Here is a 19392-nt window from a genome sequence, read left to right on the forward strand (position 1 = left end):
CACACACACACACACACACACACACACACACACACACACACACACACACACACACACACAGAGATAGTTGTGTAATGGTTAAGAAGCACTTCCACATTGTATATACTAGAGGTCGACCGATTAATCGGAATGGCCGATTAATTAGGTCCGATTTCAAGTTTTCATAACAATCGGACATCGGTATTTTTGGACACCGATTTGGCCGATTATTTTTATTTTTTTACACCTTTATTTTACTAGGCAAGTTAGTTAAGAACACATTCTTATTTTCAATGACGGCCTAGGAACGGTGAGTTAACTGCCTTGTTCAGGGGCAGAACGACAGATTTGTACCTTGTCAGCTCGTGGATTCAATCTTGCAACCTTACGGTTAACTAGTCCAATGCTCTAACCACATGGCATTGCACATTGCGTTGAAAAATCATAATTGGTCGACCTCTAATATATACACTGTATGTTGACAAAAGTTACTAACTGTTCTTACGACAGGTCGCTATATCAACGGATTTCATGAACAATAAACGGATCTATCTAACAGGCCAGATATAACCGTTAGATGACTTGGCCTTGTCAGGTTCACCAGAAACAGATGTAGGATCTGAATTTGATCACCCTGTTGCAGAATAACTTTCCTGAGCAGGATATTTAAAACGTGTTGTCACGACTTCCACCGAAGTTTGTCCCTCTCCTTGTTTGGGCGGCGTTCGGCGGTCGACGTCACCGGCTTTCTAGTCACCACCGATCCATGTTTCATTTTCGTTTTGTTTTGTCTTCATTGTACACACCTGGTTTCCATTACATAATCATTGTTCCCTATTTAACCCTCTGGTTTCCCCCTTGGTTTTGTGCGTGTTTGTTATTGTCAAGTTGTCTCGTTTTGTGATCTGGAGTATTGTCTCCTTCATGGAATATTGTTTTTTTTGAGTAAAGTTACGATTATTACTCATCTTTGTGTCCTGCACCTGACTCCGCCTTACCCACATCACCTAGACTTCTGACACGTGTAGTGTATGAGGTTTATCAAGGCTTCTGAAGTTTGGAATTTCCATTTTGAAATGTACTTTTTTTTTATCAACCCCTACAAAAAAACAGCCATTAATTATAACCTACATAATAATTCACATTTTCCCTGCTGTACCAAACTGTCTCAAAATAAGATCCTACTGTATCATACATTGTGATACTGTCACGGGCGTCGTAGGGATTGGACCAAAACGCAGAGGGAATATGTATACTCATCTTCTTTTTTATTGAAGAAGGAAAACAAAAATAAACACGTATACAAAACCAACGACGAAACAGTCCTGTAAGGCTACTAGGCTATACAAAGAACAACTACCCACAAAAACCCCATGAAAAACACCCCTACTAAATAGGACCTTCAATTAGAGGCAACGAGGAACAGCTGCCTCCAATTGAAGGTCAAAACAATAAACTAGACATAGAAATAGAAAATAGATACTAGATACTAGATACTAGATACAAACTCACTTGAAATTTACAACCTTGATTATCTTGGACACTAAGGTTTAATCTACAATTCAAAATTGGCTACTCCTAAATTTCACAGTCTCACACAGACACAACAAATGCACAGGCACAGACGTAAGATCACAAAGGAAAAATACAGACCCACCCTTACTGATGGGACAATACTACAGAGCAATGAACACACCTATAAACAATCCGTGAAACACACAAACACACACGTGTAATTCTAAACCTTCCTACACTGTACGAGACACAGAGCAAAGAGTATTCATGAGTTTCCATCATCCTTTGTAATACTGGTGCCATCGGCCAACTCATATTCATTCTTAGAATTGTGCAGTCAAATGACAGGGTGGAACTGTGTATAGCAGTAAAACCAACGAGACTGTATCTCCCTCTCTTCTCTTGTACACCTCCTATATTTTCCTCTCTCTCTTTCCCTCTCTCTCCCTCTCATTCATCTCCTCTCTCTCTTTTCTTCTCTCTCTCTCTCCCTCTCATTCCTCTCCTCTCTCTTTTCTTCTCTCTCTCTCCCTCTCATTTACCTCCTCTCTCCCTCTCATTCACCCCCCTCTCTCTCTCTCTCTCCCTCTCATTTACCTCCTCTCTCTCCCTCTTATTCACCCCCCTCTCTCTCTCTCTCTCTCTCTCATTCACCCTCCTCTCTCTCTCTCATTCACCTTCTCTCTCTCTTTTCTTCTCTACCCTCCTCTATCCTCCCCTTCCACCTCCTCTCTTTTCTTAGCTGTCTTTCTCTCCCTCTTCCTTGTCTTTTCTGCTCCATTTTCTGACAGGAAAGGGAGAGTTGCTCTGAGCCAGCTGTGCCACACACAGAAAACTGAGGCCAGGAAATGTTGTTCTACAGATCTAAGTGTACTTACAAACATAAACACTATGGGGGGGGAGAGAGAGGGAGAGAGAGAGAGAGAGAGAGAGAGAGAGAGAGAGAAAGTTACAGAGAGTTACAGAGAGTTACAGAGAGTTACAGAGATAGAGAGATGAATAGACAGTAAAAGGGACAGACTGAGGGGTGAGTGACAGGTTGAGGGGTGAGTGACAGGTTGAGGGGTGAGTGACAGGGTGAGGGGGAAGCGACAGGTTGAGCGGTGAGTGATAGATTGAGGGGTGAGAGACAGGGTGAGGGGTGAGTGACAGGGTGAGGGGTGAGTGACAGGGTGAGGAGTGAGGGATAGATTGATGGGTGAGAGACAGGGTGAGTGACAGGGTGAGGAGTGAGTGATAGATTGAGGGGTGAGAGACAGGGTGAGGGGTGAGTGACAGGATGAGGGTGAGCTTGATTGGGGATGAGAGAGGGTGCGAGAGGGAGAGATTGTATTAGGACAGACGGAGAACAAAAGCGAGTGGAGGAGAAACGTTGTAAGTAAGAACACAGAGAAATATAGTCTGCAAGAATACACATATAAAGTGAATGATGGAAAAGACAAAATGCAGATAACCTATGGAGATACAGAGCACAAAAACAGAGGAAGGCTAAACAGCTAAAGAGAAAACGAGAGAGCCAAATTTCCAGTAGCTCTTCCTCCCCACATAGTAAACCACACATGCCTAGCCTGTCCCACAGGAACCTATCTATTTGCTAACAGTGTGATAAGATTGTATTAAAGAAAGGCTCCACCATAGAAATGCAAAGCAGGAAGGTAGAAGGGCTTATGACACATTATTAACCATATTACCAGTTAAGATTAGATTAATAACATTAGTGAACGTACACTCAGCAGAGCTCTGTTCTCCAATAAACACCTGGCCGTGTTCCAAATGGCACCCTGTATAGTGCACTACTTTAGATGAGATCCCTATGAGCCCTGGTAAAAAAAATAGTGCACTACATATGGAAAAGGGTGTCATTTGGGACAAAGTCCTGTTTTACAGCAGGGCTATCATACTTTTGGCTAATGCTGGCTCACATCAACACCATTATCCCAGAAACCCTAGACCCACTCCAATTTGCATACCGCCCAAACAGATCCACAGATGATGCAATCTCTATTGCACTCCACACTGCCCTTTCCCACCTGGACAAAAGGAACACCTATGTGAGAATGCTATTCATTGACTACAGCACAGCGTTCAACACCATAGTGCCCACGAAGCTCATCACTAAGCTAAGGATCCTGGGACTAAACACCTCCCTCTGCAACTGGATCCTGGACTTCCTGACGAGCCGCCCCCAGGTGGTGAGGGTAGGTAGCAACACATCTGCCACGCTGATCCTCAACACTGGAGCTCCCCAGGGGTGCGTGCTCAGTCCCCTCCTGTATTCCCTGTTCACCCACGACTGCATGGCCAGGCACGACTCCAACACCATCATTAAGTTTGCAGACGACACAACAGTGGTAGGCCTGATCACTGAAAATGATGAGACAGCCTATAGGGAGGAGGTCAGAGATCTGGCCGGGTTGTGTCAGAATAACAACCTCTGCCTCAACGTAACCAAGACTAAGGAGATGATTGTGGACTACAGGAAAAGGAGGACCGAGCATGCCCCCATTCTCATCGACAGGGCTGTAGTGGAGCGGGTTGAGAGCTTCAAGTTCCTTGGTGTCCACATCAACAACAAACTAGAATGGTCCAAACACACCAAGACAGTCATGAAGAGGACACGACAAAGCCTATTCCCCCTCAGGAAACTAAAAAGATTTGGCATGGGTCCTGAGATCCTCAAAAGTTTCTACAGCTGCAACATCGAGAGCATCTTGACCGGTTGCATCACTGCCTGGTGCGGCAATTGCTCGGCCTCCGACTGGAAGGCACTTCAGAGGGTAGTGTGTACGGCCCAGTACATCCCTGGGGCAAAGATGCCTGCCATCCAGGACCTCTACACCAGGCGGTGTCAGAGGAAGGCCCTAAAAATTGTCAAAGACCCCAGCCACCCCAGTCATAGACTGTTCTCTCTACTATTGCATGGCAAGCGGTACCGGAGTGCCAAGTCTAGGACAAAAAGGCTTCTCAACAGTTTTTACCCCCAAGCCATAAGACTCCTGAACAGGTAATCAAATGGCTACCTGGACTATTTGCATTGTGTGCCCCTCCCCCCAACCCCTCTTTTACGCTGCTGCTACTCTCTGTTTATCATATATGCATAGTCATTTTAACTATACATTCATGTACATACTACCTCAATTGGCCCGACCAACCAGTGCCCCCGCACATTGGCTAACCAGGCTATCTGCATTGTGTCCCACCCGCCCTCTTTTATGCTACTGCTACTCTCTGATCATCATATATAGTCACTTTAACCATATCTACATGTACATACTACCTCAATCAGCCTGACTAACTGGTGTCTGTATGTAGCCTTGTTACTCTTATTTTCAAATGTCCTTTTACTGTTGTTTTATTTCTTTACTTACCCACACAAACACACATACACACACATACACACACATACCTTTTTTCGCACTATTGGTTAGAGCCTGTAAGTAAGCATTTCACTGTAAGGTCTACACCTGTTGTATTCGGGGCACGTGACAAATAAACTTTGTTTTGATTTGCTGCTCTCTATGACAGCGATAAAAGATGGGTAAAGGGAGAGATATTTGAGGTGCTGCTATTTTCTCCTCCGCTCTTTCCTTCTTTTTCTTTCTTTCCTTCTCTCTCTCTTTATTTCCCTCTCTTTCTTTTTCTTTCTTTCCTTCTCTCTCTCTCTCTCTCTATTTCCCTCTCTTTCTCTCTTTTTCCACTTTATCTCTCTCTCTCTCTGTGTGTACTGGGGAGGAGGGATTGGCAGAAAGCTGCTTACCATTGGGTATTAATATGATAGCACCATCCTGGCAAGAACCTGCCACGCCACCACAACAACAAAAGTGTCAACGGAAAATATATGAAAACCTGTGTAGCTGAATGTGAGTCTTGTGATATTGTGGGGTGTTTATCTGTGAGTATGTTGAGCATTCATGAAGCGCTGTAGTCGAGTATGTTGTGGTGCTCATGGGGGAGAGTTGGAGAGAGAGGGGGAGAGTTGTAGAGAGAAGGGGAGAGTTGGAGAGAGGGGGGAGTTGGAGAGAGAGAAGGAGAGTTGGATGGGGGGGTTGGAGAGATGGGGGGAGTTGGGGAGATTTGGAGGGGGGGTGGAGAGATGGGGGAGTTGGAGAGAGAGGGGGAGAGTTGGAGAGAGGGGGAGAGTTGTAGAGAGAGGGGGAGAGTTGAAGAGAGGGGGGAGTTAGAGAGAGAGGGGGGAGAGTTGGAGAGTTGGGGAGAGTTGGAGAAAGGGGGGGAAAGTTGGAGAGAGAGGGGGAGAGTTGGACAGGGGAGTGGAGAGATGGGGGAGTTGGAGAGAGGGGGAGAGTTGGGGGGGGTTGTAGAGAGAGGGGGAAAGTTGGAGAGAGAGGGGGAGAGTTGGAGAGAGAGGGGGAGAGTTGGAGAGAGAGGGGGAGAGTTGGAGAGAGGGGGAGAGTTGGAGAGAGAGGGGGGAGTTGGAGAGAGAGGGGGAGAGTTGGAGAGAGGGGGAGAGTTGGAGAGAGGGGGAGAGTTGGAGAGAGAGGGGGGAGTTGGAGAGAGGGGGAGAGTTGTAGAGAGGGGGAGAGTTGGAGAGAGGGGGAGAGTTGGAGAGAGAGGGGGGAGTTGTAGAGAGAGGGGGAGAGTTGGAGAGAGAGGGGGAGTTGTAGAGGGATTGGCAGAAAGCTGCTTACCATTGGGTATTAATATGATAGCACCATCCTGGCAAGAACCTGCCGCGCCACCACAACAACCTTCAGGCTCTGATCAGGCCCTACACCCAAACAAGGGCACTGCGCTCATCCACCTCTGGCCTGCTCGCCTCCCTACCTCTGAGGAAGCACAGTTCCCGCTCAGCCCAGTCAAAACTGTTCGCTGCTCTGGCACCCCAAAGGTGGAACAAGCTCCCTCACGACGCCAGGACAGCGGAGTCAATCACCACCTTCCGGAGACACCTGAAACCCCACCTCTTTAAGGAATACCTAGGATAGGATAAAGTAATCCTTCTAACCCCCCCCCCCCCCCTTAAAAGACTTAGATGCACTATTGTAAAGTGGTTGTTCCACTGGATATCATGAGGTGAATCCACCAATTTGTAAGACGCTCTGGATAAGAGCGTCTGCTAAATGACTTAAATGTAAATGTTAAATGTAGAGAGAGGGGGAGAGTTGGAGAGAGAGGGGGAGAGTTGGGGAGATTTGGAGAGGGGGGATGAGTTGGAGAGGGGGGGTGGGGAGATGGGGGAGTTGGAGAGAGAAGGGGATAGTTGGAGAGGGGGGGTTGTAGAGAGAGTGGGAGAGTTGGAGAGAGGGGGAGAGTTGGAGAGAGGGGGAGAGTTGTAGAGAGAGGGGGAGAGTTGTAGAGAGAGGGGGAGCGTTGGAGAGAGAGGGGGAGAGTTGGAGAGAGGGGGAGAGTTGATAGAGAGGGGGAGTTGGAGAGAGAGGGGGAGCGTTGGAGAGAGAGGGGGAGAGTTGGAGAGAGGGGGAGAGTTGATAGAGAGGGGGAGTTGGAGAGAGAGGGGGAGAGTTGGAGAGAGAGGGGGAGAGTTGTAGAGAGGGGGAGAGTTGGAGAGAGGGGGAGAGTTGTAGAGAGGGGGAGAGTTGGAGAGAGAGGGGGAGAGTTGTAGAGAGAGGGGGAGAGTTGGAGAGAGGGGGAGAGTTGGAGAGAGAGGGGGAGAGTTGGGGAGAGTTGGAGAGGGGGGATGAGTTGGAGAGGGGGGGTGGGGGAGATGGGGGAGTTGGAGAGAGAAGGGGATAGTTGGAGAGGGGGGGTTGTAGAGAGAGGGGGAGAGTTGGAGAGAGGGGGGAGTTGTAAAGAGAGGGGGAGAGTTGGAGAGAGAGGGGGGAGTTGTAGAGAGAGGGGGAGAGTTGGAGAGAGAGGGGGAGTTGTAGAGGGATTGGCAGAAAGCTGCTTACCATTGGGTATTAATATGATAGCACCATCCTGGCAAGAACCTGCCGCGCCACCACAACAACTTTCAGGCTCTGATCAGGCCCTACACCCAAACAAGGGCACTGCGCTCATCCACCTCTGGCCTGCTCGCCTCCCTACCTCTGAGGAAGCACAGTTCCCGCTCAGCCCAGTCAAAACTGTTCGCTGCTCTGGCACCCCAATGGTGGAACAAGCTCCCTCACGACGCCAGGACAGCGGAGTCAATCACCACCTTCCGGAGACACCTGAAACCCCACCTCTTTAAGGAATACCTAGGATAGGATAAAGTAATCCTTCTAACCCCCCCCCCCCCCTTAAAAGACTTAGATGCACTATTGTAAAGTGGTTGTTCCACTGGATATCATGAGGTGAATCCACCAATTTGTAAGACGCTCTGGATAAGAGCGTCTGCTAAATGACTTAAATGTAAATGTTAAATGTAGAGAGAGGGGGAGAGTTGGAGAGAGAGGGGGAGAGTTGGGGAGATTTGGAGAGGGGGGATGAGTTGGAGAGGGGGGGTGGGGGAGATGGGGGAGTTGGAGAGAGAAGGGGATAGTTGGAGAGGGGGGGTTGTAGAGAGAGGGGGAGAGTTGGAGAGAGGGGGGAGTTGTAAAGAGAGGGGGAGAGTTGGAGAGAGAGGGGGAGCGTTGGAGAGAGAGGGGGAGAGTTGGAGAGAGGGGGAGAGTTGGAGAGAGAGGGGGAGAGTTGGGGAGATTTGGAGAGGGGGGATGAGTTGGAGAGGGGGGGTGGGGAGATGGGGGAGTTGGAGAGAGAAGGGGATAGTTGGAGAGGGGGGGTTGTAGAGAGAGGGGGAGAGTTGGAGAGAGGGGGAGAGTTGTAGAGAGGGGGAGAGTTGTAGAGAGAGAGGGGGAGTTGGAGAGAGGGGGGAGTTGTAGAGAGGGGGAGAGTTGGAGAGAGAGGGGGAGCGTTGGAGAGAGAGGGGGAGAGTTGGAGAGAGGGGGAGAGTTGATAGAGAGGGGGAGTTGGAGAGAGAGGGGGAGAGTTGGAGAGAGAGGGGGAGAGTTGTAGAGAGGGGGAGAGTTGTAGAGAGGGGGAGAGTTGGAGAGAGGGGGAGAGTTGTAGAGAGGGGGAGAGTTGGAGAGAGAGGGGGAGAGTTGTAGAGAGCGGGAGAGTTGGAGAGAGGGGGAGAGTTGGAGAGAGAGGGGGAGAGTTGGGGAGATTTGGAGAGGGGGGATGAGTTGGAGAGGGGGGGTGGGGGAGATGGGGGAGTTGGAGAGAGAAGGGGATAGTTGGAGAGGGGGGGTTGTAGAGAGAGGGGGAGAGTTGGAGAGAGGGGGGAGTTGTAAAGAGAGGGGGAGAGTTGGAGAGAGAGGGGGAGCGTTGGAGAGAGAGGGGGAGAGTTGGAGAGAGGGGGAGAGTTGGAGAGAGAGGGGGAGTTGGAGAGAGAGGGGGAGAGTTGGAGAGAGAGGGGGAGAGTTGTAGAGAGGGGGAGAGTTGGAGAGAGAGGGGGAGAGTTGGAGAGAGGGGGGAGTTGGAGAGAGAGGGGGAGAGTTGGAGAGAGAGGGGGAGAGTTGGGGAGATTTGGAGAGGGGGGATGAGTTGGAGAGGGGGGGTGGGGAGATGGGAGAGTTGTAGAGAGGGGGAGAGTTGGAGAGAGGGGGAGAGTTGTAGAGAGGGGGAGAGTTGGAGAGAGAGGGGGAGAGTTGTAGAGAGCGGGAGAGTTGGAGAGAGGGGGGAGTTGGAGAGAGAGGGGGAGAGTTGGAGAGAGAGGGGGGAGTTGGAGAGAGGGGGAGAGTTGTAGAGAGGGGGAGAGTTGGAGAGAGGGGGAGAGTTGTAGAGAAGGGGAGAGTTGGAGAGAGAGGGGGAGAGTTGTAGAGAGCGGGAGAGTTGGAGAGAGGGGGAGAGTTGGAGAGAGAGGGGGAGAGTTGGAGAGAGAGGGGGAGAGTTGGAGAGAGAGGGGGAGAGTTGGAGAGAGAGGGGGAGAGTTGGGGAGATTTGGAGAGGGGGGATGAGTTGGAGAGGGGGGGTGGGGAGATGGGAGAGTTGTAGAGAGGGGGAGAGTTGGAGAGAGGGGGAGAGTTGTAGAGAGGGGGAGAGTTGGAGAGAGAGGGGGAGAGTTGTAGAGAGCGGGAGAGTTGGAGAGAGGGGGAGAGTTGGAGAGAGAGGGGGAGAGTTGGAGAGAGAGGGGGGAGTTGGAGAGAGAGGGGGAGAGTTGGAGAGAGAGGGGGAGATTTGGAGAGAGGGGGAGAGTTGTAGAGAGAGGGGGGAGTTGGAGAGAGGGGGGAGTTGTAGAGAGAGGGGGGAGTTGGAGAGAGGGGGAGAGTTGGAGAGAGGGGGAGAGTTGGAGAGAGAGGGGGAGTTGGAGAGTGAGGGGGAGAGTTGGAGAGAGAGGGGGAGATTTGGAGAGAGAGGGGGAGATTTGGAGAGAGGGGGAGAGTTGGAGAGAGAGAGGGGGAGTTGGAGAGAGGGGGGAGTTGTAGAGAGAGGGGGAGAGTTGGAGAGAGAGGGGGAGCGTTGGAGAGAGAGGGGGAGAGTTGGAGAGAGGGGGAGAGTTGGAGAGAGAGGGGGAGTTGGAGAGAGAGGGGGGGAGAGTTGGAGAGAGGGGGAGAGTTGGAGAGAGAGGGGGGAGTTGGAGAGAGGGGGGAGTTGTAGAGAGAGGGGGGAGTTGGAGAGAGGGGGAGAGTTGGAGAGAGAGGGGGAGTTTGGAGAGAGGGGGAGAGTTGGAGAGAGAGGGGGGAGTTGGAGAGAGGGGGGAGTTGTAGAGAGAGGGGGGAGTTGAGTTAGAGGGGGAGTTAGAGGGAGAGTTGTAGAGAGAGGGAGTTGGAGAGAGAGGGGGAGAGTTGTAGAGAAGGGGAGAGTTGGAGAGAGAGGGGGAGAGTTGTAGAGAGCGGGAGAGTTGGAGAGAGGGGGAGAGTTGGAGAGAGAGGGGGAGAGTTGGAGAGAGGGGGAGAGTTGGAGAGAGAGGGGGAGAGTTGGGGAGATTTGGAGAGGGGGGATGAGTTGGAGAGGGGGGGGTGGGGGAGATGGGGGAGTTGGAGAGAGAAGGGGATAGTTGGAGAGGGGGGGTTGTAGAGAGAGGGGGAGAGTTGGAGAGAGGGGGGAGTTGTAAAGAGAGGGGGAGAGTTGGAGAGAGAGGGGGAGCGTTGGAGAGAGAGGGGGAGAGTTGGAGAGAGGGGGAGAGTTGGAGAGAGAGGGGGAGTTGGAGAGAGAGGGGGAGAGTTGGAGAGAGGGGGAGAGTTGTAGAGAAGGGGAGAGTTGGAGAGAGAGGGGGAGAGTTGTAGAGAGGGGGAGAGTTGGAGAGAGGGGGAGAGTTGGAGAGAGAGGGGGAGAGTTGTAGAGAGCGGGAGAGTTGGAGAGAGGGGGAGAGTTGGAGAGAGAGGGGGAGAGTTGGAGAGAGAGGGGGGAGTTGGAGAGAGGGGGAGAGTTGGAGAGAGAGGGGGAGAGTTGGGGAGATTTGGAGAGGGGGGATGAGTTGGAGAGGGGGGGTGGGGAGATGGGGAGAGTTGTAGAGAGGGGGAGAGTTGGAGAGAGGGGGAGAGTTGTAGAGAGGGGGAGAGTTGGAGAGAGGGGGAGAGTTGGAGAGAGGGGGAGAGTTGGAGAGAGAGGGGGAGAGTTGTAGAGAGAGAGGGGGGGAGTTGGAGAGAGGGGGAGTTGGAGAGAGGGGGGGGTTGTAGAGAGAGTGGGAGAGTTGGAGAGAGGGGGAGAGTTGGAGAGAGAGGGGGAGAGTTGTAGAGAGCGGGAGAGTTGGAGAGAGGGGGAGAGTTGGAGAGAGGGGGAGAGTTGGAGAGAGAGGGGGAGAGTTGTAGAGAGAGGGGGGAGTTGGAGAGAGGGGGGGGGGGTTGTAGAGAGAGTGGGAGAGTTGGAGAGAGGGGGAGAGTTGTAGAGAGGGGGAGAGTTGGAGAGAGAGGGGGAGAGTTGTAGAGAGAGGGGGGAGTTGGAGAGAGGGGGGGGAGTTGGAGAGAGAGGGGGAGAGTTGGAGAGAGAGGGGGAGATTTGGAGAGAGGGGGAGAGTTGTAGAGAGAGGGGGGAGTTGGAGAGAGGGGGGAGTTGTAGAGAGAGGGGGGAGTTGGAGAGAGGGGGAGAGTTGGAGAGAGGGGGAGAGTTGGAGAGAGAGGGGGAGTTGGAGAGAGAGGGGGAGAGTTGGAGAGAGAGGGGGAGATTTGGAGAGAGGGGGAGTTAGAGGGCGAGAGTTGTAGAGGGGGGAGAGTTGGAGAGAGAGGGGGAGTTAAAGGGGAGTTAGAGGGGGAGAGTTGGAGAGGGGGGAGAGTTGGAGAGGGGGGAGAGTTGGAGAGAAAGGGGGAGTTAAAGGGGAGTTAGAGGGGGAGAGGGCCCTTCTGGTGAACATGTTTAGCTCTCTCATAAACATCTCATTTGATAAGAGTTAACAGCAGGACTTTATAACCCCACCCTTTGTGCATGCACACACGCACGTACACAGGAAAACACACACACATATGCGGGCATGCATCTACACACACACACACACACGCACACGTGCAAACCACAAGCCACACACAACACAGGCTGGCTGCTTTGACACTTCCAGGGACCACACACTGACTCACAGACACACACATGGGACCCTAGGTCAGCCCTCTGACTAACACAGTCTGGGACCACACACACCACACACACGCAAGCATTCACGCACGCATGCACACACACACTAACAGAGACACACACACAAACTGAGCCTTCCGCGTGACAACAATAACACTGGAGCAGTGGCCTCACACCCACTATGTCCTGATCTCCTGTGTATGGTGTGCTGTGTATGGTGTGATGTGTATGGTGTGCTGTGTATGGTGTGATGTGTATGGTGTGCTGTGTATGGTGTGATGTGTATGGTGTGCTGTGTATGGCGTGCTGTGTATGGCGTGCTGTGTATGGCGTGCTGTGTATGGCGTGCTGTGTATGGCGTGCTGTGTATGGCGTGCTGTGTATGGCGTGCTGTGTATGGCGTGCTGTGTATGGCGTGCTGTGTATGGTGTGCTTTGTATGGTGTGCTGTGTATGGTGTGATGTGTATGGTGTGCTGTGTATGGTGTGCTGTGTATGGCGTGCTGTGTATGGTGTGCTGTGTATGGTGTGCTGTGTATGGCGTGCTGTGTATGGCGTGCTGTGTATGGTGTGCTGTGTATGGTGTGCTGTGTATGGTGTGCTGTGTGCTGTGTATGGTGTGCTGTGTATGGCGTGCTGTGTATGGCGTGCTGTGTATGGCGTGCTGTGTATGGCGTGTTGTGTATGGCGTGCTGTGTATGGTGTGCTGTGTATGGTGTGCTGTGTGCTGTGTATGGTGTGCTGTGTATGGTGTGCTGTGTATGGTGTGCTGTGTATGGTGTGCTGTGTATGGTGTGATGTGTATGGTGTGCTGTGTATGGTGTGATGTGTATGGTGTGCTGTGTATGGTGTGCTGTGTGCTGTGTATGGTGTGCTGTGTATGGTGTGCTGTGTGCTGTGCATGGTGTGCTGTGTATGGTGTGATGTGTATGGTGTGCTGTGTATGTTGTGCTGTGTTTGGTGTGCTGTGTTTGGTGTGCTGTGTATGGTGTGCTGTGTATGGCGTGCTGTGTATGGTGTGCTGTGTATGGTGTGCTGTGTATGGTGTGCTGTGTATGGTGTGCTGTGTGGACGGCTGTGACGGCCACTAGATAATTTACACAGTAACAGGCATGCCACATCAACAGGGCTGCTGCTTTGCACACACTACATGCCAAAGCCAACTCAACTCAGTCCCACCTCAGCCTAGATCACACCAGAATCACACCAGACTCACCAGAAGAGGAATGGCTGCGGCTCAGACACCATCAATCCCTCTAGGCTTTACAGTAACATATAGTTTAGCACTTATATGTCCAGTGTATTCATTTATATTATGCCATAATAACTATCCAAAGCGACTTACAGTCATGCGTGAATACATTTTATCGTATGGGTGTTCCCAGTGGGAATCGAACACACGATCGAAGACTAGAAGCTACCATTTGGAGCACTACATTGAAGTTGTTATTAGTATGCCCTTTATTTCCCAATAGACCATCCCCGCTGATATCTAATCTGCTGTTTCATAGCATAGGCACACCACTGATATGTGAACACAGATTGCTGGGTTCACACAGGAAAAATAGACAGAGAGAGGAGAGAACAGAGCAGGGGTAGGAGGGGAAGAGAAGTGAACAGGATATGCGGAGGGATGGAGGATGGAGGGATGGATGAAGGGGTGGAGGGATGGAGGGCGGGGTTGAGGATGGAGGTATGGAGAGAGGGAGGTGGGATCGAGGGATATGGCAAAAATGCAGCGGTGACAAGTCTCATTGACAAGTCTCATTTTTAGCATACTGCTTTTGATGCAATCTTGACACATTTGAGTATTTCATTACGCAGCTGAATTATTGACTCTTGTGTATAGCATTCCCCCAAAACAGCCACCTTCATTATCAAATTGGCTGTGATTATTTAAATAAATGTAGATAGGCCTACAGTATTGCTGGGGGGAGAAAGTTAAGTCGGGAATACTTTCGCTTAAGTCGCTCTGATTTCAAATATTCAAATTTGCGGATGATGCCCTTTGATGATGATGTGCATCTTAAGGCAGCACGTAGCCTAGCCCTAAAGAGCGTTGGGTCTGTGATCGAAAAGTCAAATCCCCGAGCCGAATATGTGAAAAATCTGTTGATATGCCCTTGAACATACCCTAATTGTTCCTGTAAGTAGCTCTGGATAAGAGCATCTGCTAAATTACTGAAAATGAAGAAATAAATGTCAGTTGGCATCGGGGTCAAAGACAGTTGAAAAACATTTCCTGAAGTAATACAAATCATAGTTTTGAATTCACATAACTCTCAGGCGAAATTCAAGAAATGGTATGAGAAAAGGCACGGTGAAAAGTCGGATTTCCATAATTTAAAAAAATCTATTACTTCGGTTATGACACGCGCTTGTGCGCGCTTTAAAGTCAGTTCCTTCCAGTGCCGAGAAAATGTGAGCTCTGTGCCAACATCTCAACATATACGCAAACTTTAAGCGAGATCTGGTGTGAATTAAAAAAAGGCTCAATTTTAAGAGCTGACACAAATTCATGTCTCTTTCGGCTTGGCACATAACTTTGTTGGACTGCTCTGTTTACTCAAACATACAAGAGACACGTTTAATGTAAAAGAGAAAATGGTCGTTGATGACAATTGTAATAAAAGAATGGTTCCATCCCACTGACTGGTGGCAACAATAAAACTAATATGACTGATGTCTCTCTCTCTACTATACTAGAATTGGCCTAGACGTTTTTGCCAGTGCTACTCCCCAAAGTGACATTTACTTGAGACCTACTGGTTGTGGGCCAGGACGAGCAGTCAGTCTCCGTGTAACTGGATACTTCATCGTGGGTGCTGATCACTGTGTTTGGTCTGTTGATAATCTACGTATTTAGACCCTACTTGAGAATTTGGGGGCTAATAAGAATAGCTTTTAGTGCCATTTAAAACTATTGCCACAACTATTGCTTTTGACTTAATGATGTGAGCGACTGTTTTCCATTTAGTCTGAAACGCAGCGTTACTTCAACCCCTGATCGCACGTTGCCCGTATTGATTGCAAGAGGAAACGTAGACCTTATTATTGTATTGGCAACATTTGCGTTTTAAGGTTGCTTCCTGACTTACTTGCCTGTTTGGTTGCCCGTGGCCTCCTATTGACGATGTCTCACAGAAGAAAAAAACGAGCGTAATTGGTATGTGCATGAGAGAGATTTGTAGGCCGAGGGAGAGGCCTGTTAAGGATCGGATCAGACGACCCCCTCTGTGAAAATGAGAGACAGACTAGCTTACCTCCACTGTCACTGATGCCGTGTGGGATTCATAACTTTGTTACATAAAGCTCATTACCAGTCTATACGTCCATGCTCTTCTCATTAGTATTGGAGGTATAGCTGTTGAATTCGGTGAAAGTATGCCATGCCTAATACAGGATGAGATCGAAGTAGCTATGTGGAATATTATACAGGTAATAAAACATATATGCCCATACCATTACGTGCCTATTAGCCACTAATCAATCCATACATGATAAGATTTAAATCTAACAAATAGTGTGCATGCATTTGTATTAACGCTAGAGTTTTAGGAACGAGCTATACAGTTAGACAAATGACGAAATGTTCTATTGTGAACTGGAAACTGTTCAGGCTTCCGTAGCTGCTTCGCAGTCTAACTAGGGTCAGAAGAGCAAATTAGAAATGTGAAAATTATTCAGCCACCTTTTGAGGAATGGCAGATCAATAGAAAGTGTTTGTTTGTTATTCATTAGCCTACCAACGCGTTTTGGCATATAGCTTTTAATTAGGATGGTTAGAAGACACATGATCGTATTATTATAAGCCTAAAATATGATATTAATTAATTAGAATACATTTAATTATATTTAATATAGGTTTAAAATAATATAGGCTAATGTCCAACAAATGACAACAAAACTAATTCGCTACATATTGACTACATAATTTGATGAATTAATTAGTTAATATGTATCTTTTCATTAACACCATGAGTGGAAATTCACGTCATTCTAAATTAAAAACGTGTCTGTTAATTTATAACTTCAAAAAGTAATGGCTCAGTCATTCAGTCATTAAAAAGTTCAACAAGAGAGCTCTAAGAAAATGCTAATCATGTCGCAGTTTCACAAAGTAGGCTACATGATGTGATTTTCCTAAGACAGTTAAGTCCAAATCTTCAATAAGGTTACATATTAGTCAAAGTAAAAGACAACCTAAATAAGCACACACACACACACACACACACACACACACACACACACACACACACACACACACACACACACACACACACACACACACACACACACACACACACACACACACACACACACACACACACACACACAAATATAAAGAAATATGTTCCATTTTGGGACAAACACACGTTCGCGAGAGCAGCGCATGTCTCCTAACCTAGTCCTTAGTGAATTGATAAATTATTCACTCTAACGATTATCTTTTCTGGGGCAAAAAGATTCACCATATGAGTCACCATAAACACTATAAAACCTAATCTCAAAAGTAGGCCTAAAATTTTACTCAGGCTGATATTCAAAACACAAAATACTCTGGATACGCTAAAAAAGCACGTGCAACCCGGCCTATGCAGGAGCGTAAATGAATGATTTGTAATTTGAAAGCGTTTACTCGATGGAGACAAGACAATATGGAAGATGAACCTTTGTGTGTGGCATTACAGGGCTAACTCTACTCTAAATGAGGTGTTTCTATTGATGCATTCTCAGGAACACTGAATAGCCTAGGTTTTAAAGTAAATTAAATTCCAACGAGGGGCAACACAGAGAGAAAATTGAATTTGTGTTATACATAATCTATTTTTGATAGATAAATATCACACCTTATAACAACCATGGAGTTATCAAAATAACTGTTTTCACTTTGACAATGAAGAAGTATGCCGTTTCACCAGCTGAAAATGAGCACAATCCTACATGTAAAAAGTAGTCAAACATTAAAAAAGAAGATATCATGGCCAGGTCGCAGTTGCAAATGAGAACTTGTTCTCAACTAGCCTACCTGGTTAAATAAAGGTGAAATAAACATTTACAAAATTAAAAAAGACTGCATGCATAGCTAGAAGTGTATTCTTCGTTTTCCCCTAGTCTACTATAGGGACCTTCGTTTTCCCCTAGTCTACTATAGGGACATTCGTTTTCCCCTAGTCTACTATAGGGACATTCGTTTTCCCCTAGTCTACTATAGGGACATTCGTTTTCCCCTAGTCTACTATAGGGACATTCGTTTTCCCCTAGTCTACTATAGGGACATTCGTTTTCCCCTAGTCTACTATAGGGACATTCGTTTTCCCCTAGTCTACTATAGCGACATTCGTCTGACCTTTCTTATGCACGAGTCACATCAATCAGATGAAACAGAATGATAGGCTACATACAGTATGTCGGCATATGTGAAATCATTATTATAGAAATTGCTTGATAATCATGAATTGTTATAGTTAGTAATCATATTATTATTTATCAGTCGGCTATAGGCTAACATAATAATTGTCATCATATTATTACATTGGACTATTAATATAATAGGTTACTAATAATAATAATAATAATAATAATAATATCATTAATATTAATAATAATAATCGTTTAGTCTGGTGATGAAATATGTGACCAATAGATTGGTGTATGGATTTAGTCGCCGAGAAACTCACCGTAAACAACTTTTGTAGAATTGCAGATATGCTATAGATATCGTTTATAGGCCTATTAATAATTCCATGAACATTTTAAACCAATAGTTTAGCCTATCGAACATTTTAACAATCTGATAACAAACCCCAGATTGTCTTTTTACACCTGAGCGCAACACGTGATTTCTCTTTCTCATAATGATTGCATTACTGCAAAACACAGCTGCTGCTCATGTCTGGTCCGAAAATATATACAGCATTATGGCTTATTACAATTCATGTGAAATAGATGGAAACGGTGAGGTTTGTCACTATGGAACACCTCTGACTTGTACTCACTGCTTATGGCGTGTCTGTACCTCTGCTGGCCGTTGAGGAGGCTCTGTCCATTGATTAAAAGTATTGAATCCAGGGTTGGGCTGCGTCGGATCAACGACGGGCGGAAATCGACTAGGGTCGGTGCGCTGGACACAACTTCGTTCTCGGAGCGCTGGATGTGAGCGAGTCCGAGAGAAAGGGGAGGATTGGTGACAAGGGTAGACAATGTTGGCTTATTGTCTGTGTGAGAGAGGTGTATGCCTCAGCGGAGAGAGAGAGAGAGAGAGAGAGAGAGAGAGAGAGAGAGAGAGAGAGAGAGAGAGAGAGAGGAGAGAGAGAGAGAGAGAGAGAGAGAGAGAGAGAGAGTGTCTCTTTCGCACTAGACCAGTGCATGTAGGAGGCTTGCTTGAGCGCTAAATCCTGCTGGATCTCGAGCCGCTGCGTCTCGCCGCGCAGAGAACCTTGTCAATCCGCACAGCTGGAGTCGTTTGATCGCACGTCGTTTCAGTCGTCACGGGTTAGAGAAGGCACAAATCTGCCATTCTTTGAACTCGTGGCTGCTTCACCAGTGGGAACAAGAAAAACACAAAACGCATCATAACCAGGAAAATTGTAACAACAGGCAAAACAACCAAGTTCCTCAAACAAAAGAAAAACGGACCGAAATCACAGTGTCTGCGACACAGATAATGTCTGAACTGAAGAAACTTGATATCCGCCAAACGGTTAGAGTTTCGCGGAGAGCAATCTGATTGTGTCACGTTCAATCAGTCCGGTGTGAACCGGCCCGCTAACTGACAGGCTGGTTCGTGAAAGAGGGAGGCGAGAGGCAGAGAGGCGTGGAGAGAGACGGAAGCGAGCGCAGGGGAGAGGGGAGGAGGCATCAAAAGTCATTTGGCCTATTCATTCCTTGGTGTCTTGCTTAAATCCAACTAATATAAAAGTCATAATATTTTGCACTTATTAGGCTTTTTCCTTTTAAACATCAGATTTGGCGAGACTGTTCGTCATTGCCATTCACATATATTTGATACAATGTGTGCCTGTGTCAGATACAAATGATGTCATTACTGATAATAAACAACAATGAATAGCAAGCCTATCATCAGAGTAGATTGGTAGGCAGATGATATAGAAAAGGGTGAGGTTTAAGTCCATGCTCAACAACGATATCAGTAGTCTAATAAACGTGGACTAAATAGGCGTCCCTGCCTCTGCCCGTCTGTTTTATTAGATGTCTTGTGTAAATACAACACGAGTGCACTGTCAGGTGAAAGCAGTTAATAATAAACCACATTCTTGATAGACAGACAGATGTCACTGGCTTTTAATACATAATGAGGCCAAATAGTTTTGTGTGGCCCTCTCGTTTATGTCCTAAAGTCAGGACGACCTCGGCGCTCTATGTAGCACAAAAACGAGAGAGCCACACAAAACAATCTGTCCTAGATATTTGATAAGCTCTGTTTTATTTTTTGTTGCAGGCTCTGATATATTTAAGGTCACTTTCAATAGCA

The 19392-nt window shown here is 47.9% G+C and overlaps 1 protein-coding gene across 4 annotated transcripts in view; it reads right to left on the minus strand.

The window, feature by feature from the left end:
• The window catches only part of LOC106582371 (DNA-binding protein SATB2), a 102400-nt gene extending 84238 nt beyond the window's left edge, over positions 1-18162 (minus strand). For all 4 annotated transcript variants that reach the window (XM_082967199.1, XM_082967198.1, XM_082967197.1 and 1 more), the window contains exon 1: positions 17897-18162. The gene's annotated coding sequence lies outside the window, so the exon portion shown is untranslated. The remainder of the gene's footprint in view (positions 1-17896) is intronic.
• Between the last annotated feature and the right edge of the window lie 1230 nt (positions 18163-19392).

The sequence above is a fragment of the Salmo salar genome, chromosome 21 (assembly GCF_965601325.2).
Source record: "Salmo salar chromosome 21, fSalSal1, whole genome shotgun sequence".
Classification (NCBI taxonomy): Eukaryota; Metazoa; Chordata; class Actinopteri; order Salmoniformes; family Salmonidae; genus Salmo; species Salmo salar.